This window comes from Haliotis rufescens, unplaced genomic scaffold (genome assembly GCF_023055435.1).
Source record: "Haliotis rufescens isolate VD_foot unplaced genomic scaffold, xgHalRufe1.0.p SCAF_23, whole genome shotgun sequence".
In the NCBI taxonomy this organism is placed as follows: domain Eukaryota; kingdom Metazoa; phylum Mollusca; class Gastropoda; order Lepetellida; family Haliotidae; genus Haliotis; species Haliotis rufescens.
The window spans coordinates 1,294,695-1,313,816 of record NW_025963924.1 but is presented as its reverse complement, the minus strand read 5'-3'; the positions used below and the strand labels follow the sequence as shown (position 1 = coordinate 1,313,816).

Genomic DNA, 19,122 nt, shown 5'->3' with positions numbered 1-19,122 from the left:
CCGGATGTTTCTAGAAACATCTTATCTTGGAAATTAGAGTTATTTCCCTTGTATCGTTAGCGCGCACCTGTCAGACGGTGATCGAGACCTTTTTTCTCGTTACCAAACGTGTATTTATAATTATTAAAAAGCCGGGTTGACATGTTATCTGATGAACTTTAGACGCAATTATTTCATTCGGTTTCAAAGAACCACTGTTTGTAGCCTAATTCAAGTTTAGGTCAAGAAGTTGTAAATAATACAGCGTGTAAAAAAGAAACTTATATTAACCGTGTACATAGATGGACTCTGCTATAATTTATCAAGATATAAATATGACATGTTTACTTTTAATAGCAGTATGAATAAATTACTGAATCAACTTCACATATGTCATTTGCACATCAGGTGGGCAAGTCTGCTGGTCGTGTGTTCCATCACAGATGTGTTCAGATAACGACCCTTGTTGCGTCGAAACAACACTCATAGGTTCAGATGTGTTCTGATACTGATTCTTGGTGAGGAGGCACAATACTCTTGTGTTCCATCACAGATTCGTTCTGATACTGATTCTTGGTGAGTAGGCACAATACTCTTGTGTTCCATCACAGATTCGTTCTGGTACTGATTCTTGGTGAGTAGGCACAATACTCGTGTGTTCCATCACAGATGCGTTCTGATACTGATTCTTGGCGAGTAGGCAAAATACTCGTGTGTTCCATCACAGATGCGTTCTGATACTGATTCTTGGTGAGTAGGCACAATACTCTTGTGTTCCATCACAGATTCGTTCTGATACTGATTCTTGGTGAGTAGGCACAATACTCGTGTGTTCCATCACAGATGCGTTCTGATACTGATTCTTGGCGAGTAGGCAAAATACTCGTGTGTTCCATCACAGATGCGTTCTGATACTGATTCTTGGTGAGTAGGCACAATACTCGTGGGTTCCATCACAGATTCGTTCTGATACGGATTTTTGACGAGTAGGCACAATACTCGAGTGTTCCATCACACATGTGTTCTGACAATGGTTGTGTAGACGTCTACGACCTTGTGCTTTCCTGAAGTTCACATGCCATGATAGGTTCTCAGTGTCGTTATAAAGACTGGATCTGGTGGTCATTCTTTTTGACTGTCTGAATGTGTCTCTCGGTGGCGTGACACTGTCAGTGCCGAGACCAGGTTTCCCGTACCCAGGGCCCCAAAACACAAAGCTATCGTACCGCTAAGACAATTGTAACTCCCATACTTGAACATAGACTTACGACTTTCGTACAAGATAAAACAACAAACAAACATCCATATGACATTGTATATTGATACAATATTTAAAACAATATTATGCAAACACACCACGGAATCATTCCTTTCGTGCGTGTAGCGTGAATCTAACCGTGAAAAATCCGGGTCAGAATTGGTCTTCAGCATCCCATGCTTGCGGTAAGAAGCGACTAACGGGATCGGGTGGTCAGGCTTGCTGATTTGGTTAATGCATGTCATCGTATCCCAATTGCGTAGATCGATGCTCATGACATCAATCACTGGATTGTCTGGTCTAGACTTGATTATTTGCAGGCCGCCGTCGTATAGCTGGATTATTGCTGGATGCGGCGTTAAAGAACAAATAAACAAACAAACAAAATAGTTCGTTGGTTGTTTAAAAGACAGACAAGAAGCACAAGTGTCAAAGTGCGGCGATAAACAACAGACAAGGCAAAATCAAAAACACGTACAGAAAATCCCGTCCCCAGACAAAAAAACCCCGACAGATTATGTAGCAGAACCTCGACAAAAGTTTATCATTTTTGTTAAGGTTTGGAGAGATTCCGGATCATTACAGACTGCAAAAGGACTCCAAATAATACATATTTCTTTAAGTGAATTCGTTACTTTTGCAAATGTATCTTTTGCTCCACCAGACACGTGGAGTTTGCGGTGTACTGTGTTACCTCTTAATACAGAAATGGAACAAATACAAATCGTTAGATTTCGAGATTGGCAATCGGTCTGACTGGGCTCCTGTCTACCCAAATGAGAAAAACGCTAAGCTTGCGGCGCCTGCCAACAGTGGAACCATTTTACCAATCGATAAAACTCGCGGACCTTAAGAAGCATTTGTCACCTCTCGTTTCATTTCGGGGGATTAATGACGAAAGTTAAGGTTTAACTTCAATAGCAAGCTCGAATACATTTCTTTAAAAGAAGGGAGTATTCACAAATTAATTTTCGTTAAATATTCGTGTTAATGATGAAAACGTTTACCAATTGAGAAGGTATTGACGATCACCTATAAAACTTTAAATGCATAATACACAAATACATGAGGGATGCACCTCTGGTTCCTCGTATATTACACTGTATTAAGTATTTTCTCATCATGTAAATCACATGTGTGTAACTATGTTTTAACAGTATAATCAATAGTTTTCGACCGACGCAATTTTGATGTCAGTGATATAATTATGCATGACGCGACCCAAAGATGCCCCTACATGCATGCTATATCCGTGAAGATCCGGGTTAAAATGGGTCTTCAGGAACCAATGCTTGCCGTAAATGGCGACTATGCTTGTCAGAAGAGGCGACTAACGGGATTTGATTCTCAGCTCTAGCAGTCTATACTAATCCCATTCTCAACTGTAGTAGGCTATACTCACCCCATTCTCAGCTCTAGCAGTCTATACTCACCCCATTCTCAACTGTAGTAGGCTATACTCATCCCATTCTCAGCTCTAGTAGTCTATACTCACCCCATTCTCAACTGTAGTAGGCTATACTCATCCCATTCTCAGCTCTAGCAATCTTTACTCATCCCATTCTCAACTGTAGTAGGCTATACTCATCTAATTCTCAGCTCTAGTAGTCTATACTCGTCCCATTCCCAGCTGTAGTAGGCTATACTCATCCAATTCTCAGCTCTAGCAGTCTATACTAATCCCATTCTCAGCTGTAGTAGGCTATACTCATCCAATTCTCAGCTCTAGCAGTCTATACTAATCCCATTCTCAGCTGTAGTAGGCTATACACATCCAATTCTCAGCTCTAGCAGTCTATACTAATCCCATTCTCAGCTGTAGTAGGCTATACTCATCCAATTCTCAGCTCTAGCAGTCTATACTCATTCCATTCTCAGCTGTAGTAGGCTATACTCATCCAATTCTCAGCTCTAGCAGTCTATACTAATCCCATTCTCAGCTGTAGTATGCTATACTCATCCCATTCTCAGCTCTAGTAGTCTATACTCATCCCATTCTCAGCTCTTAAGAATTAGGGGTTTCGAGAGTTCCTAACTTCTCAAGGGTTCCCAAATAGAACTATTTTTATTTGACCTTATACATAACTTTTAAAGATTATATGTCAGTCTAAACTTGAATAAATCTGCTGGAAATGCCATTTTCTCAGAGCCCTTTAAGTCTACTGATCCGTGAAAGATCCAGGTTAGAATAGGTCTTCAGCAACCCATGCTTGTCATAAGAGGCGACTATCGGGATCGGGTGGTCAGGCTTGCTGACTTGGTTAATGCATGTCATCGTATCCCAATTGCGTAAATCGATGCTCATGATATGAATCACTGGATTGTCTGGTCGCGATTATTTTACAGACCGCCTTCATATAGCTGGAATATTAATATTGCTGAATGTGGCGTTAAAAAACAAACAAATTTAAATCTACTTATATACTTCTACATAGTATATCAAGTCATAATTAGTTCAGGAGTAGAATTTGTGTCAAGCATGCACCATTCATTTATAGAGGTAGGTCTCTCCAAGTGACGTCACACTTCAACGTTTTGAGTCATCCGTCATCCAGGCCCCAGTTTTAATAATGTTCGAATCTTTCATGGCATGCGAGCACCTGCCCACGTATACTACACAACTATGTAGGTAAATAGACATGACGCATGAATAGGAGTTCATGAAATGGTGACGACTCCAGGTCCAACCAGGAAGTGACGCATTGAATAAGTTTTAAGGGTATGCAGTCTGGTTCCATGGATATGCTGCGCGGGCGCTCATTGTAGTGCTAGCGCAGTATACCCAGGGAACCAGGCTATAAGGGTCAGTGCTTTATTATATATATGTGACATTTTCAATCGAACCTTCAGTGTTAAAGAGTTTATAGTGGGTGTAAAACGTGCCATATTCGGAAGATTTCACTTCCGAGAATTAATAATTCACACACAATACTGTTAAGTTAAAGTAGTCTTTCTTACCGACCTCCATCCACATGTTATGGGACTCAAGAAAACATCATTTCCGGTTAAAAATCATTAATAGATCCTGTGAATCGTATAACTACAAAGGCTCGTGACAAGGCCGCGATTTTGAATGTAGATTTGTGCCGAACTCACATTCAGAAGAGGTATTTTGATTGGTTGTTGATTTCAAGCTCATAGCAGAAGAAACTCTTTACTTGGTTCATGGTGAGCGATGGAGCTGATGACGTCACTTCCTAACGAAGCTAAATGGTGGCGAAAGCGTCCAATCGTCACCAATCGCCCCTTTTCGTAACCTGCAAGAAGATCCCTATTCGGCTTGTCCCGGAATCGATCAGGAACGGAAAGGGTCCAGTCAACTGATCACAATACAATGGGGATATAATACATTGATAACAGAGGATGGCCGGCTTGATGCTGGCGTTAATAATAATAATAATAATAATAATAATAATAATAATAATTGTTATTATGATTATCATTGTTGTTATTATTATCACATTGTTGAAACTCTCGAGCAGAGAATCATAATCGAGGTGAATCTGGGATTTGAACCCGCGGTCATATAGAGCTACATTTTCTCGCACCCTCTACCGTACCGCATTTTGAAAGTCGTACATTGTATAGGTAAACATTCAAAGCAAGCAAATATACAGTTGCAAATTTCATTGCAGCGTCTTTTCGTGACGTTAAATATTGATGTCGTGTTGAGAAAATCAATATCTTTTAAATTCCCTAGAATTTAAATGATAAAAAAACGACAAACAGTTGTTCTCTTAATTGTGATCTCTTTGTTTATGGCCTCGTGTGATTCCGTAGTTTAATAGGTCATACGCAGTATAGCCAGTACTTGTCATAAGAGCCGTCTAATGAGGATTGAGCGGGTACAATGGTAGATTTAAGCCTGATGACGTGGATTCGTGCTCAAACTGCCATGGTTTGCCCGGGCATACTCGATCGTTTGTCATCTGCAGAGATCGATGTGAATGACAGCTGACAACATTCACTCATTTCACTAGCTATTTGTATTTTTAGATCGATCAGCTTTGTATGAGGGGGCCCTCTTCCGCTGAAACCCGAATACCAAATTATCCCGGATATTACTTATAATTAACACAAATCTCAAAAGCATTGAGAAATACAGGTGCTATTTGAAGTTAAATTACTGAAAAATGTGTTTAACATAAAATATATAATTGCAATTTTTACGTACAACATTTCTTTCATTTTTTTTAGAATGTTGAATTTGCGTACCAAATACGAATACCATCTAAATAAAATTAAGGAGTTGGCATCCTCGTATATATACACCATATATACTGGTACAGTGACAGGACACGTGTTCTTGTGGAATTCAAATTACAAATATCTTTTTCGTTTCCTTTTCCAACATCTTTGAAAATGATTTTTTTTTTATAATAACACATCTGAATAGATACTTTCGGTAATAATGGACTTAATGCACAGAATATATTCATACATTATGATTAAAAACAACATTACGATTATAGTGCATTTTAGCTATTTTGAGTGAGTCATCCTTCGTTCACTGTCGTTCATCCTAATGATTGTGTTTGACGCATTTGTGAACAAAGGCGTTTCTCAACACTAGGTTTGTTGTCACAAATATGTTTTGTTTGTTCGGGTCTAGTCATTATTTGTTTCGAGCATGCGCAGATTCCCCGGAAGTGTGGCAGGGTAATCCCAATGGCGGAGGATTGAATTCACCGAACGGATTCCCCCCATGTGTTTGCGACAAAAGCGGGTTTCTGTGAGATAAAATAATGGCACATTTATTAGAAACTGGATAGTCATAGCCACCAAAGGTAAGTCTTTCTTTAAATAAATGTCTTAAAGCTGAATTCTTATGAAAACAGTCAATAACATGCATGTGACAGGTGGTTCGAAAGTTTGTCGTTTTCAAAAACAATGGGATCGCGCCATATCCAGATCTCGCCCACATGAAATTACCAAACGATCAAGCCATCTACAATTGTGTGTGTGTAGTCACGCCCGTGAGGAAGCAAAGGGCAGTGTCTACGTTGTCGGTGTCCTGTGTATCGTCTGTATATGGAGAGGACCCGGTTGTTTATTCCGTGCACGAAGAGTGCCAGATTGTATGTGAGATTCACGCCGTTCAATGATTCATGCCCAGTAGCTTCTAAGCCCTGTAATAGCTTGGTCCGACAAAGTGTTGATACTGTGGAGTCCATACCCTACATGAAAGGGACTGGGTCGAGATAACTGTCTGAATACAAATCACAAATCAAGACTCAACTCATTAACTGTTATGTTAGCTGCTGTGATTGGCACACGATTGCGTGATCAAGTGATTGTTTTGTTGGCAACAAGGCGAGAGATAATCTTTTACCAGGTTTTCTTAATTTGTGAATGGAGAGAAAATTGCTGCTCCACAGGACCATGTTTACAAATAATTTGCTTTTTTTAGTAAAACTACAAAAGATGAATATCATAGCAAACATTTGTTGAAATAATTAGCATGAGAACAACCCCAATGATCCGAATGCACTGTAGGCTCATTTTAATGAAGGTAATTTACAGGCGCATATATATATTTACACGGGCAATTGCACAGTTCCTAATTAAGAGTATTTAAGACATTTGACAAATTACTTGTACATTTACAACTTATACCAACATAATCCTGTGTGTAATGATAATAATAGGAATTATATGACAACTAAGATAGTCATTAACGAATCATGTCAAAATATGGAACATTTTATCAAGTTGACTTTTTGTCTTCAAAATTTGATAGCACAAATCCTAAAGAATTGTTACCTAACCACATGTAACCATTGTCTGTTTGCTGTGTAGGGTTCTTGCCAAAGGTCTTGTGACCTTTCTGTAGTACATCTGTATTCAATTAAGGTACCCATAATGCCTCCCTTGAAGAACATTCAGGGAATTCCCCTGCCATTGTGAATAATGTCTGTGGAGGATGTAGATGTGATGGAACCATTGGCACAAAGTTCATCCAGTAGTCTTGTTGATAATGCTAATGTCTTGCTGAGACAGGTTTGTTTGGTGTATGAACGTGTGTGCTCTTGATCATGCTAATGCTTCACTAAGACAGAAGACTTTAATTTGGTTTATGAATGTATGTGCTCTCGCAATACCTGATGTTTTTCTTGTTGTCTGTTAACACTGTTGATGAAAGTGTCAAGTTAGTGTGAGTTAGGATTGGGATTGGACATGGCTTTCTTCATGATCAGATCTTAACAGATTAGAACAGTGGTGATAGGATATGGCGTGGGAGAGACTGAAGTGATACCGTATTCAACGTAATAAGCGCCCAGGGCGCTCTCAAATTAGAAATAGGAGGCTCTTATTAGAATATTATTTTGGTGAAAAAAACAGAGTTGAAAGATAAATTTCGTGGTTTATGCTGACAGCCTGAAATGTTTATATACGACAGATATATTTTTCCAGAAGTTAATTGCCCATAATTAAGCGTGCATATTACACACGAGTGCATATTATACACGAATAAATAAGTCTTGTGTACATTGATCAATCACAAGGGGTGCAAATTGGGATTGTTCACTCGCCAATATATTAGCAAATCGAATACGGTATGTCTATAAGATGTTTTATGAAGACCACAGGAAAAATTAATTACAGATTTTCATCCAAAATGTTCAAAAATATGAGGTGAGGGGCTTTTTTTTTTTTTATATATTTATGAAAGAAATACTGTTCAAGGCATTTGTGTACATTTACCTAAGATATGATTCTCAGTGACTGTGATGCTGCATGAGCTTTTTGTAGGACGACACAGAGGTGTATGTCATGAGAAACAAGTCAACACACAGAATTTCCTTCATTAATAGTTACATGGGGACAGACATCATGCTGGATGGGCTGTTTGGAAGTGAGGTGGGTGGTGATGAAAATGTTATCATTCAATAACTATCAGAACTTTTATCATTATTTAAAATACAGGACCTCCATATTTCTTCTCAAGAATTTGGTACAATGAATATTATTGTACATCCCCTGGGACACAAGGTTTATTTTTTCCGCGTCCATTCTATACATTTGCGTGTACTGGACGCACATTCTGTGTCATGTAAATCCCTTTCCCTTGATTCAGTCATAAGGACATCAGGATGCACCTTAATTTCAAATGCTGGTGATCGCATTTCCTCTAACATTTCCTCAGTAATAATTCCTAATTCAAACAGTCACATTAAATCTGGAGTGGGGTAGCCTAGTGGTTAAAGTGTTCGCTTGTCACGCCAAAGACCTGGGTTCAATTCCTCGCATGGGTTCAATGTGTGAAGCCCATTTCTGATGTTCCAGACGTAATAGTGCTGGAACATTGCTAAAAGTGGAGTTAAAACGTTCCACACTCACTCACAGAAAGTCTGAGTGTAATGTATCTGTCACCATGGGCTCGTAACGCCGAGGACCTGGGTTTGATTCATGACATGGGTACAATGTGTGAAGCCCCCTTTCTGGTGTCCCCTGTCATGATATTGCTGGAATATTGCTAAAAGCGGCATAAAACCAAACTCACTCACTAACTTTCACCATGGTCACAGCTAAGAGAATACTAGAAATTTAGAAGTTAAAGTGGGTGCCTTAGGTCCTGGAGTATACTCCTATGGTATTTGATTCTTCCCCCCCAAATTTTAACTTTTAATGTTGGGGTTATGAGTCGGCGCCTGGCTGTCCATGATGTGCATTATGTGGGTAGGTGGGTAGGTGAAGTGAAGCACATTTTGGTGACTAAGTCCTGATATTACTACACTTACTCTAAAAGCATCTCTTGATAATATGTATGTTTTAATCAATGATGACTGGTGTCTGAGCAAGTATGTGTGCTTCTTCCTCAATGAGTCAGATGCAAGACTAAATCCTCTTACCCCAGAGACACGTATTTGATGAGAAATAATTGCTAAGCCAATAATCACAGTATTATATGTTAACTGCAGCAATATCTTAAGAGACAATTTCATGTCCTTAATATCATATTGATCACGTTAATGCCATTCTAACTTGTCTCCACAGGTTTGAAATGGATGCATTTGTTTCAATGAATCAACATTCACAACATACTTTCTCACTTTAATGTCGCTCATAACGAAATATTTTACAACTCGTGCTCCATTTTGACCCGAATGTTGAATGTAAATGAAGTCAGCATCATTCGTCAGGCCACGGATCAGGCCAGTCACTGCACGGATCCCCTGTGAACAAAAACAGAAAATCAATAAGTGAATTAATAGCATCAATTTGTGGGGATAAGAGTCGGGAGAGGCAGTGGATGTTTGGAAGAAAGCAGCATCTCTTCGCCGCCACAGCCGCTGTTCTGCGGTATACCCTGTTGCTGTCCGTGCTTCTAACATCTTAGGTTCAAGGCTCGGTGTAGTTGTCATTAGGTGATTGACTAGTTGACTTAGTCATCCCGAGCTCTCCGACTCTCGGCTGGGTCAGATGGTTGGGTGATATGTCAGTATGTTATTGCTCAACAAACTTGACTTTACTACAGGGACATGGCCTGGAACTGCTGTGTCAATGTTGTAAACTCCTGATGAAACTTGTATGTTGTTGTGCATGTTGACGTTTGTCAGATTTCCCAGCCATTTTGTGATGAAGTGTCCGAGATCAAGGTAATAAAAGGTTGTTGTAGTAAAGTTGCAGTAAATTGCCATTGTTCATGGTCAGTGTCAATATTGTAAGCGCTAGGTACAGGAAGGTTTGATTATCATGCAAGGGACAACCAGAACCAAAGAATACACAATTTAGGGATGAGTATTGGGTGTTTAAAGTGTATCACAATATTTTACAATGCACAGGGCTGTATTGCAATACAATTCATGATATATTGTATAATTCTAAAGTTTGAATTCAGAAGCGATTTGAAACACCAGTGTATGAATTGAAGATCATAAGCATGATAAGTGAAACAAAACAAGATGCTGGTACAACATTGTGTTTACACATTTAATAAATATGCACAGATACATGCCCTGGGGCAGTGATGACTTCGCATTACACTACTGCCTCGGACAAACTCCAGAATGCGAACTTGCTTTTGGAATTACGGTAACATTACGATGGTATTTGGCATGTGTATAACATTAAACACATGATAAAAAAATCGCAACTTGAAATCACCCAATATACTGAGCATTAAAAAATGACATTGTGATGTGTATTGTGGAAAGAATGAACCTCAATTTACCGGTAATACTGCACACCCTCAATACACATTGACAAAATATGATATATGTATCATAATATGATACATAAAAAATTGATAGTCAGCATGGTCTATGACAATTATTGCAGGATCTGAAATAAACTAAAGTCTGTTAGTCCGAGACTAGTAAACTTCAGGGACTAGTACCATTTCCTTGTGGATTGCCACTAGCAGATCATTTTTGCATCCTAGTGAAAATAATACTTCCTTCTAGCCCTGGCCGAGGACTTGTATTCCATTATCAGATTTCTTTGTTCAAAGTGAATGTTTAGAGATCCAAGTCTAATATGTTAAACTTGTGAAATGTTTGTGCGAAGAGTCTGGTTCGATTCCGCAAATGAGCACTGTATAGAAGTGAGTGAGTATGGTTTTATGCTGCTTTTAGCCATATTCATGCAATATTCTGGTGGAGGGACACCAGGAATGGGCTTCACACATGGTACCCATGTGGAATCGAAACCCACGTTTTTGGCGCGAAGAGCAAATGTTTTAACTACTTGGCAATCCACCCTCCCCACTGTTTATAAAGTGAAGCCCCTATTTGGTGTTTCTTGTTTATGTTGCTGGTATATTGCTGAAAGAATTATTAAACCACCAATCTCATTGAATTAGATCTTAGTTATTGCTACTGCTAAGCAAAGATCTGAGGACATCCCATTACGGGTCACGTCAGAACGACCTTTTGTGAACTTTGACAAACCAGTGGAATGACTGACAAGAAGTCGACATTATCCAATCAAAAGGCACCTTTGTGCTTTACGGCACTAGTTTCAAACTGGCGACTACGCTTTGAAACATATTTAGGCAAATTCTCAATTACAAATTTGAAAACTGAAAAAAGAAAATTCTGGAATGGTTAACAGATGGCCTATATTTAGACTAACATTTAGTCTCTGAAATCTTATATTACACAATATCCTTCTTGACTCTAAAAATATAAAAAAAATTCCCTATGCTGATTTCAGAGTGTGGAATAGAGCTAGCTTGAGCTGGCTAGACTTGCTTTTGTATACATTTCTAGATTATTTTCTTTTCATAAAATAAATATATTCCACGGTCATGGTGCAGGACTAGCCTAGATTGTATGGATCCAGTTGTAAAGCCTGTCATTCGGAATTCCCCATGTTAAATTTTTCAAGGTTGCATGACTAGAATACACATTCCGATCTGGTGAGCAATTCTCTGATTGGTCGGATGAAAGGTCGTTCCCACGTGACCCGTAATAGGATGTCTTCAGCTGTAGCAAGAAGTAAGATCTGATTTCAATGAGATTGTTCCAACCGCTAACTCATGATATATAAGGAATAGAAGGTAAATGAAATGCATCAAACATTGATATTGACAACAGAAATCAAGATTGCCATATCGCCACAGTTCACCTGAGTATGAACTTGACAGGGGTGATGGATGTTTTCTAAGGGCAGCTATTAAAAAGGAACTATTTCTGGCCTTCTCCTCTGGTTATGTTTGGTGGGTGGGGTTGTTCATAATGCTAGATACAAATCTATAATTGAAAACTGTGAGTAAGGACACCTGCCTGGGGCTGCAGGACAAGTAGATCTAGCTGACCCTGTTATTTCAGGGTGATTGATACCTCCAGAATGTGATGTCTCTATTAGTGTGAATAGTCACCTCCTCCTGTAAACAACAAGAAGGCAGGATGGAAGACGCAAGGGGGGTCAGCTCTTTTCACTTTTTCTTTGTAAAATAGATTCAAGTCTGTGAAAAAGACAGTTTGAGTCTACGGGTCAAAACTCATATAACATCTTTGATAGCTTTTGATGTTATAATACTACTCAAAAGAAGTTCAAAAATTCACAATTTTTCTTGTTGCTATAGTTACTCTGTCATGGATGGTGGGTATTGCAACACAGCCTTTCAATTGTGGGTGTTCTTTTGCTCCTTTCAGTGCTTGACACTGACCCAAATTTGTCAGTGGTCCAAAGTACCAGCACCAACAAGACACAATGGTGCTTAGAGTTTAGAGCACCAACCAGACACAATGGTGCTTAGAGTTTAGAGCACCAACCAGACACAATGGTGCTTAGAGTTTAGACTTGATTTATCGTTGATTTAAGAAGTCATACAAACTTAAATTACTTTATTCGTCCCCAACATAACACTAGATCACCGGACCACCATTTATTTAATTTTATTGGTCCTTAAACATATTTACTAGACACTGACCAGCGGACCAGTGTTAGTGTCGCGCAGTGTCTTTTAAGTAGTATACATGAGCTATTAGGGCCTGAGGTTATTAGACTGAAAGAGATTTTACTAGACTCGTCTTTGGACTAGTTGCTTAAGTTCTGGGCTAAGATTACGATGCACAGTGTGATAAAGCATTGAAGTCAACGAAAGGGCCCTTTTTCACTGTGAAACATTAAAAATTCTTTGTGAAGCTTTTGAGATCAAATACTTTCAAAACATGTCTTTTTCCTTGTTAGGTTTTAGTTTTCGTAACTGCTTCAACCTGGAAATATTTGTTTCTGAAAGGTATCGGTTGGTCTTGGGTCAGTTAAGGACAATAGGATAAGTCAGGCTTTATACTTGATGTGTTACCATGATTACCATATTTCTGGTATTAAACGCCTGGGTGTCTGTCAATTTCATGCAAGCCGTTCTATTAGAGACCAAGTGTCTATTCTGTTTATTGCTGGCACAGTGGCTTTCTCAGGTCTAGATTCATATTTTGGTCCTGTGTCGTTTCACTCTTGGAACATTTAAAGACAGCAATGGTATGACTTTGTTGGCAAAATGGGTCCTACCATCATTTTAATTAAGAATTTCATCATTATTAATTTATGCTATATCTGCATTGTATAATGTACACAGACTTAGACTTTTAAGACTTAAATTCTGTTCTTGTCTTTGCCTAACTGGTGTTGGCACTCAAGATTTGTCTGAAATTTGAATAAAATTGATTGAAACGAGACATTTATTTTCAGATATGAGACCAGATATTCAGGAAGTTTCAAGCCTTTTAAAAAGTGTTTATGCCCTATGAAATATAACAATTCACACAAAATTGTTGCAAGTTAAATATTGTGATATGTATCGTATCATAAACAAAGTATTACAATATGTATTGTATAGGGAGATAGTATTGTGACATCCCTTATGTTCAGGTATTGATACATATTTTGTGTATCTCCATAAGGTATGTGCAATCATGATTTGTTTATAATCAGGTTAATTGGTTTGTTCCTTTACCATCAAGCAGTCATTGATTGTTATGGGTTTCTGATGGTTTGTGTGTTCAGTAGGGCTGTTACGATTCACTAGCGTATTCGGTGAATCGAACCGTATCCATTCATGAATTCAATTCGTTACTCGTGGTCACTAGAATCAAATATTTATGAATATCCAGCATGTACATTTACATATCCTGACCCTTAAAATATCCATGAGAACATATTATATGCATAGATTTCTTCAAAGACAACACTCTTTTATATTTAATTTGACAGTATTTTAGTCACTAGTCATTGTCACATTTGAGCAGGTACTAGTACCTGGATAAGTACAGTATATAAATGTATAATAAATTATAATTAACAAACCATGTCAAATCATTTATTTTGTTATTATTTCACTGAATATCATAAATAATACATGAACTGCTTTCTTGTTATTGTATTTGTGAAAAAATATTCGTATTCATTACCCTATATTCATGATACAAATCGTATTCCCCTAATAGTGTATTCGTTGCAGCCAGGGTTTTACCAGACGCAAAATATTGCATCCTTCCATGTTCAGCATGTTCAGCGGTTTCAGTCCACTAGTCCTTATAATGATAACATATAGCAAAACTCCTAAAAATGGCAAATATCTACTTGTCCTTATGATACCTTTACTATTGGGCAGTTTGGTAAGGACTACAGGACTAGTGCCAATTTCTAACGCTGTCCTTTATGCATAAAAATGAAGAGATTAGAATGGACACAATTAATATCCACTTTGAGTCCCATTTTATGCAAAAGAGTATTAAAATGGAAACGATCATTTATCTGATTTTTCGGTTCTGATAAGAAATGAAGTCAATGTTTGGACAGTAAATGTCAGATTTTCTTTACTCAATCACTTAAGTTTTGATACAAACAATAAGTATAAAGCATCACACAGACTTTGTATTGTATTTTATTTATTGTTGGTACAGTGATCTCCAGGGACCCCCATTTTAATGCCTAGGACCCCCGAACATTATTACCCCAAACTGGCAAATATAGAACCCAAGATAGATCCCTGGTTGCAACTATAGCTGGTGGTGACACCAAGGCATGTTCCCATTTACCGGCATTACCAGTTGGTCATTACCAGTTTTATTACTGGTAAAACTAATCTTTGACCAGTAATTCATGTGACTGTCACTCCATGTTAACCGGCAAATTAAGTATCTTATAAATATTTGATGTTGAACAAAACATCAGGGATAGTCAATAAGGTATATTTTTAGAATAAAGTCAGCTTGTCTTTATAATCATGGCTTCCTGTTGTCTAATTTTAATGCAAGAAAAGAACATTTTGCTTTGCTTCGAGGTTAAATATCTGCTTGTAGCGACTCAGTCTTGAATCAAAAAGAGAAAATTGTGACTGAGCTTTGTGTGAGTGACGTGAGTGAACTGGTCAGCCATGGATGTACACTGCAGTGACACATGATGTTGAAAGAATTAAAACAAGGTAATTTTCGTACACTTTTTGGGTTGTTCAAAGTTGAGATTGACAGGAATAGTAGGGACTGGTAGTTTTTAGAGTGGGAACACTGACCAAGGATGTGTGTCCTCCTCACACAGTGACCTCATAAGGGGAATCTGTATCATCAAAAATTCATCATGATCAATAAAACCTCTGTACTTCTTACACAATAGGTGGGGGGCAGTCGGGTAGCCAAGTGTTTAAAGCGTTTGCTCGTCAGACCTGGGTTCAATTTCCCACATGGGTACAATGTGTGAAGCCTATTTCTGGTGTCCCTGTCCATGATATTGCTTGAATGTTGCTCTACGCGGTTTAAAGTTTAAAGTTTTGAAAGTCCCTGCAACAGCTAACCATGTTAAAACTTTTGTTGAAACCAAATTACAAAATGTAAATAATTTCTTTTTTTGAAAAGTACAAAATTACTTTTATCACAGTAATATTGAAAATATTTGAATAACCAATAAAAACTCAATAGCATCATGAGCATGAAACATTCAGTAATATTTGTGATTTAGTTCCTGAAAACCATAAATAATGCAAAAATAATGGGCCTTTTTTGTATCCTCTAGGAGACAGAAATGGACGTTTTTTAGAGAATATTAAGCAAACAGTGTATTTATCGATACAAAGGCATTGAATTCATCCGCAGCAATGAACTGTAATATATTGCATTAAGTTAACAGGCTCCAGTGGTTTGACTGGGGAAGACGTGTTGGCGGCAATGGTGGTTTGTGAAGGAATGTCATTTCTGCATTGATTTTCTTGCACGTTTTGATTTGGCTTTTTTGTAGTTATTGTTGCAAAAGGACTGGACATGGATGAAATTGGAAATTCACTTGTAGTGCTTTGAAAGGGACGAAGTGGTAGCTGCTTGCTTAAAAAGAAATGGAATTTCAAGATGCCAATTACTCTGGGGAGAAAGTGTATTATTTGTGTTGTGGAATTAATTTGGAATGCTAGTGAGTTTAAGAATCCTGAGCAATGGGCAGGATGGTGTCAGACAGCAAAATATAAAGAAACCCGCAAAAATTTAGGGAAAATGTGACTGTTAACATACCGATAATTATTCACGAAATGCATTTAATTATAGTCTTTTGGGCACTGTTGACACTTCAAGAGAACTATGTCTGTTACATATGTACATCATGTATATGTTTATGGAAAATATTAGTGTTATGTTTTTCGCACTACTTTGATAAGAAATGAAATAATTTACACACTTCACAAAACAGATTGATTTGCAATAAAAGTTTAAAAAAAGAAGACTATAAGTGTGGCCTTATGTGAGAGGCTGATATGATGGAGATCTTTGAATTGGTGTGGGTTTATGACATTACTTGAATCAGCCGTTGTCATGGTTTCAATGCAATTGACACCCTGCAATTGATCAGTGTCTGTTTCCTGCTAACAGACTGTAGCTTTGTTTTTGACAGAGATATTGTATCCTGTTTCATTATGTTCATGTCAGCACAACAACAAACATTTTTAGTCCACTAGTCCTTATGATAAACACATAGCAAAACGTATAAAAATGGCAAAGTTCTACTAGTCCTTATGATACCTCAACTATTGGGCAGTTTGTAAGGACTATGTGACAAGTGCCTATTTCATTCACTGCAATTGATGTCAACTGAAAATTATGTATATCTCCTCAAGGTGCATGTTGTCAAGAGAATCCATGAATTTTTGCAGATCATATTGTACTTTATTTGTGCATGAATACAGTGATAGAAATTGGCACTAGTCCTGTAGTCCTTGCCAAACTGCCCAATAGTTAAGGTATCCTAAGGACTATGAAGATTTGCCCTTTTTAGGGGTTTTGCTATATGTTGTCATCATAAGGACTCGTGGGCTAAAACTGTTAGTTTCTATCGCTGGAATATGTCCACTTGACATGCTCAACTGAAATGAAATAAATATCTGTTCCAGATTGATGAAAATTAATTACTTCAAACATGAGATTTCAGAAGTTTGATGTGGAGCTGATGTTTTTTGGACATGCTTAATAAGCTCTCAGCTTCATCATTAGTATTTGATGATGACAGGTTTTCCGGCTAATGATCAACTGGAGGAAAGTCTGAATCAGTGGATCTGTGTTCATGTTTGCAGATGTTAGACACGGTGAAAACTACCAAGATCAAGTTACTCAGAAGGAAACTGAACAGTTAGTCACCATTTAGAGCTAGACCTGTGGGATGTAAATCTTACAATAAATAACCCACATATGAATAGAACATGTTTCAGATATAGCAGTCCTTTTAATGTGAGAACGTTGTGAATTTATTTTGTATAATCACCTAGACTAACACTTACCATGCTTACTATGACTTAGTCAATGGAAACATGCCTTTAAAATAATAATTAAAAAATTCGAAAGAACCTTTCCTCTCTGCTGTGGAATCAAACAAACTAGACTTACCTAGGCTTTTAGTAAAATAAACAACCTAAAAAATATAGATTCCACAGTCATGGTGCAGGACTAAAAATTCTTCTGTAATTATAAAACCTCCATCTTTTATCAATGCTTATTTGCATATATTAAGTTAGGGTTCACCTTTTCCAAATGAAACTGTTTTAACTATGTCATCTGTTGAAGATTACATGACTTCAGTTCCTTTTTTCATGTATCGTGTTTATGGTATGAAAGTTGATCATGTAAAAGTCTGAAAGTTGAAATCTTGGGAGTCTTGTTCATTAAAACCATGTAACATCATGAATCGACCATGTAAATGACTTCAATGCTTTTGTCCACAATATACCGACCAGACTTTATCCCCATGCCGAGCAGACATTCCATGAAGCCCACTTGATACATTATGCATCCCAGGGTATAGTCACACCATCTTGTACAAACATCGTCAGCCTCCGAATCTGCACCAGAGTTGTACATCATGACAGATGCAGTGTTTACACTGAGACTTGTGTTCAGTGCAGTTATCTGGGTTACAAAACACAGACCTCATACACGCCTCAGCTATATATACATAGTGCTCAGTGGTGGTATCAGAGAGCCTTCACCCTCTCTCCCTGTGGAGAATAATTCAACCAGGGATACAGCCACTTGGACATCTTGGTCCAAGGGAGACCACTCTGTCAGGATTACTTCTGAGCTGGACTAAATGTCATTGGTATCAGATTAATTCTGTTGCAAAGATAACGTGTATCCTTTCTGACATTTTTTCTACGATATTCTTCGTAGGAAGTGGAAGGCAAAGGATTTGATGAGGCCGAAGGTGAATATATGCATGGTGTTTTTGGTGTTTTGATATTTGTGGGAAATTGTGATGAATTGGGTTTTTTAATACCTCTGAATCACTAGATTTATATATATATCAGTTTCCATGGTGTGATGAGTCAGACTGTATAATCTAAATAAGTTGAATGTAAACTAGTAGTGTCTTTGTGTTATGATACTTTACTAACAAATTTTCAGATGTTTACTCGATGTCATCTGTATCATATAAGCATACAAAAACTGTTAATTCATTAAAATATTTGATTAGACACATTCAAAGACATTGAAACAGCCGAACAGTTAACAAGTGAATGTTTTTTTATTAGCATGAAAATGATAAATCAATGTAACTATACATGTTATTTATAAAGATGTTTTGCAGTTTCACATAATCACAGATCTGAGGCAGGAACTAAATTCATCAACTGCCTTAGCTATGCACCCAATATTGCTAAAAATACTATTAAGTCCACCAGAGCCTTTTGCAAAAATTATCTCCAATTTCATTCACAAAATGTTCAGGCAAAGAAAATCTGCATCTCCTCTCTAGCAATATACTAGTATTCATAACAATATTTGTATTCTATTGTGTATGTCAATGTTTTTAACTTCTTTTTCTTCTTCTTGATAGCATGCTATACAAATTCTTGCTTTGTACAGAAATGTAGAGGTCAGTAAATATAATTGAGCATTAGTTGAATAATTTAAGTTCAAGTTAAGGGGCAATAATTGAAACTCTCTTGTGAGTAATTATTTTAT

At 37.6% G+C, this 19,122-nt stretch overlaps 1 protein-coding gene and 1 long non-coding RNA gene across 2 annotated transcripts in view; one reads left to right on the top strand and one right to left on the bottom strand.

Annotated features, from left to right (window-relative positions):
- Nucleotides 1-5,896: 5,896 nt before the first annotated feature.
- Nucleotides 5,897-19,122, top strand: part of LOC124140137 (FERM domain-containing protein 4A-like) — a 214,736-nt gene continuing 201,510 nt past the window's right edge. Inside the window, exon 1 of the mRNA XM_046507543.2 lies at nucleotides 5,897-6,024. The gene's annotated coding sequence lies outside the window, so the exon portion shown is untranslated. The remainder of the gene's footprint in view (nucleotides 6,025-19,122) is intronic.
- The window catches only part of LOC124140140, a 33,043-nt gene continuing 22,638 nt past the window's right edge, over nucleotides 8,718-19,122 (bottom strand). Inside the window, exon 3 of the long non-coding RNA XR_006861881.2 lies at nucleotides 8,718-9,414. This is a non-coding gene — a long non-coding RNA (uncharacterized LOC124140140). The remainder of the gene's footprint in view (nucleotides 9,415-19,122) is intronic.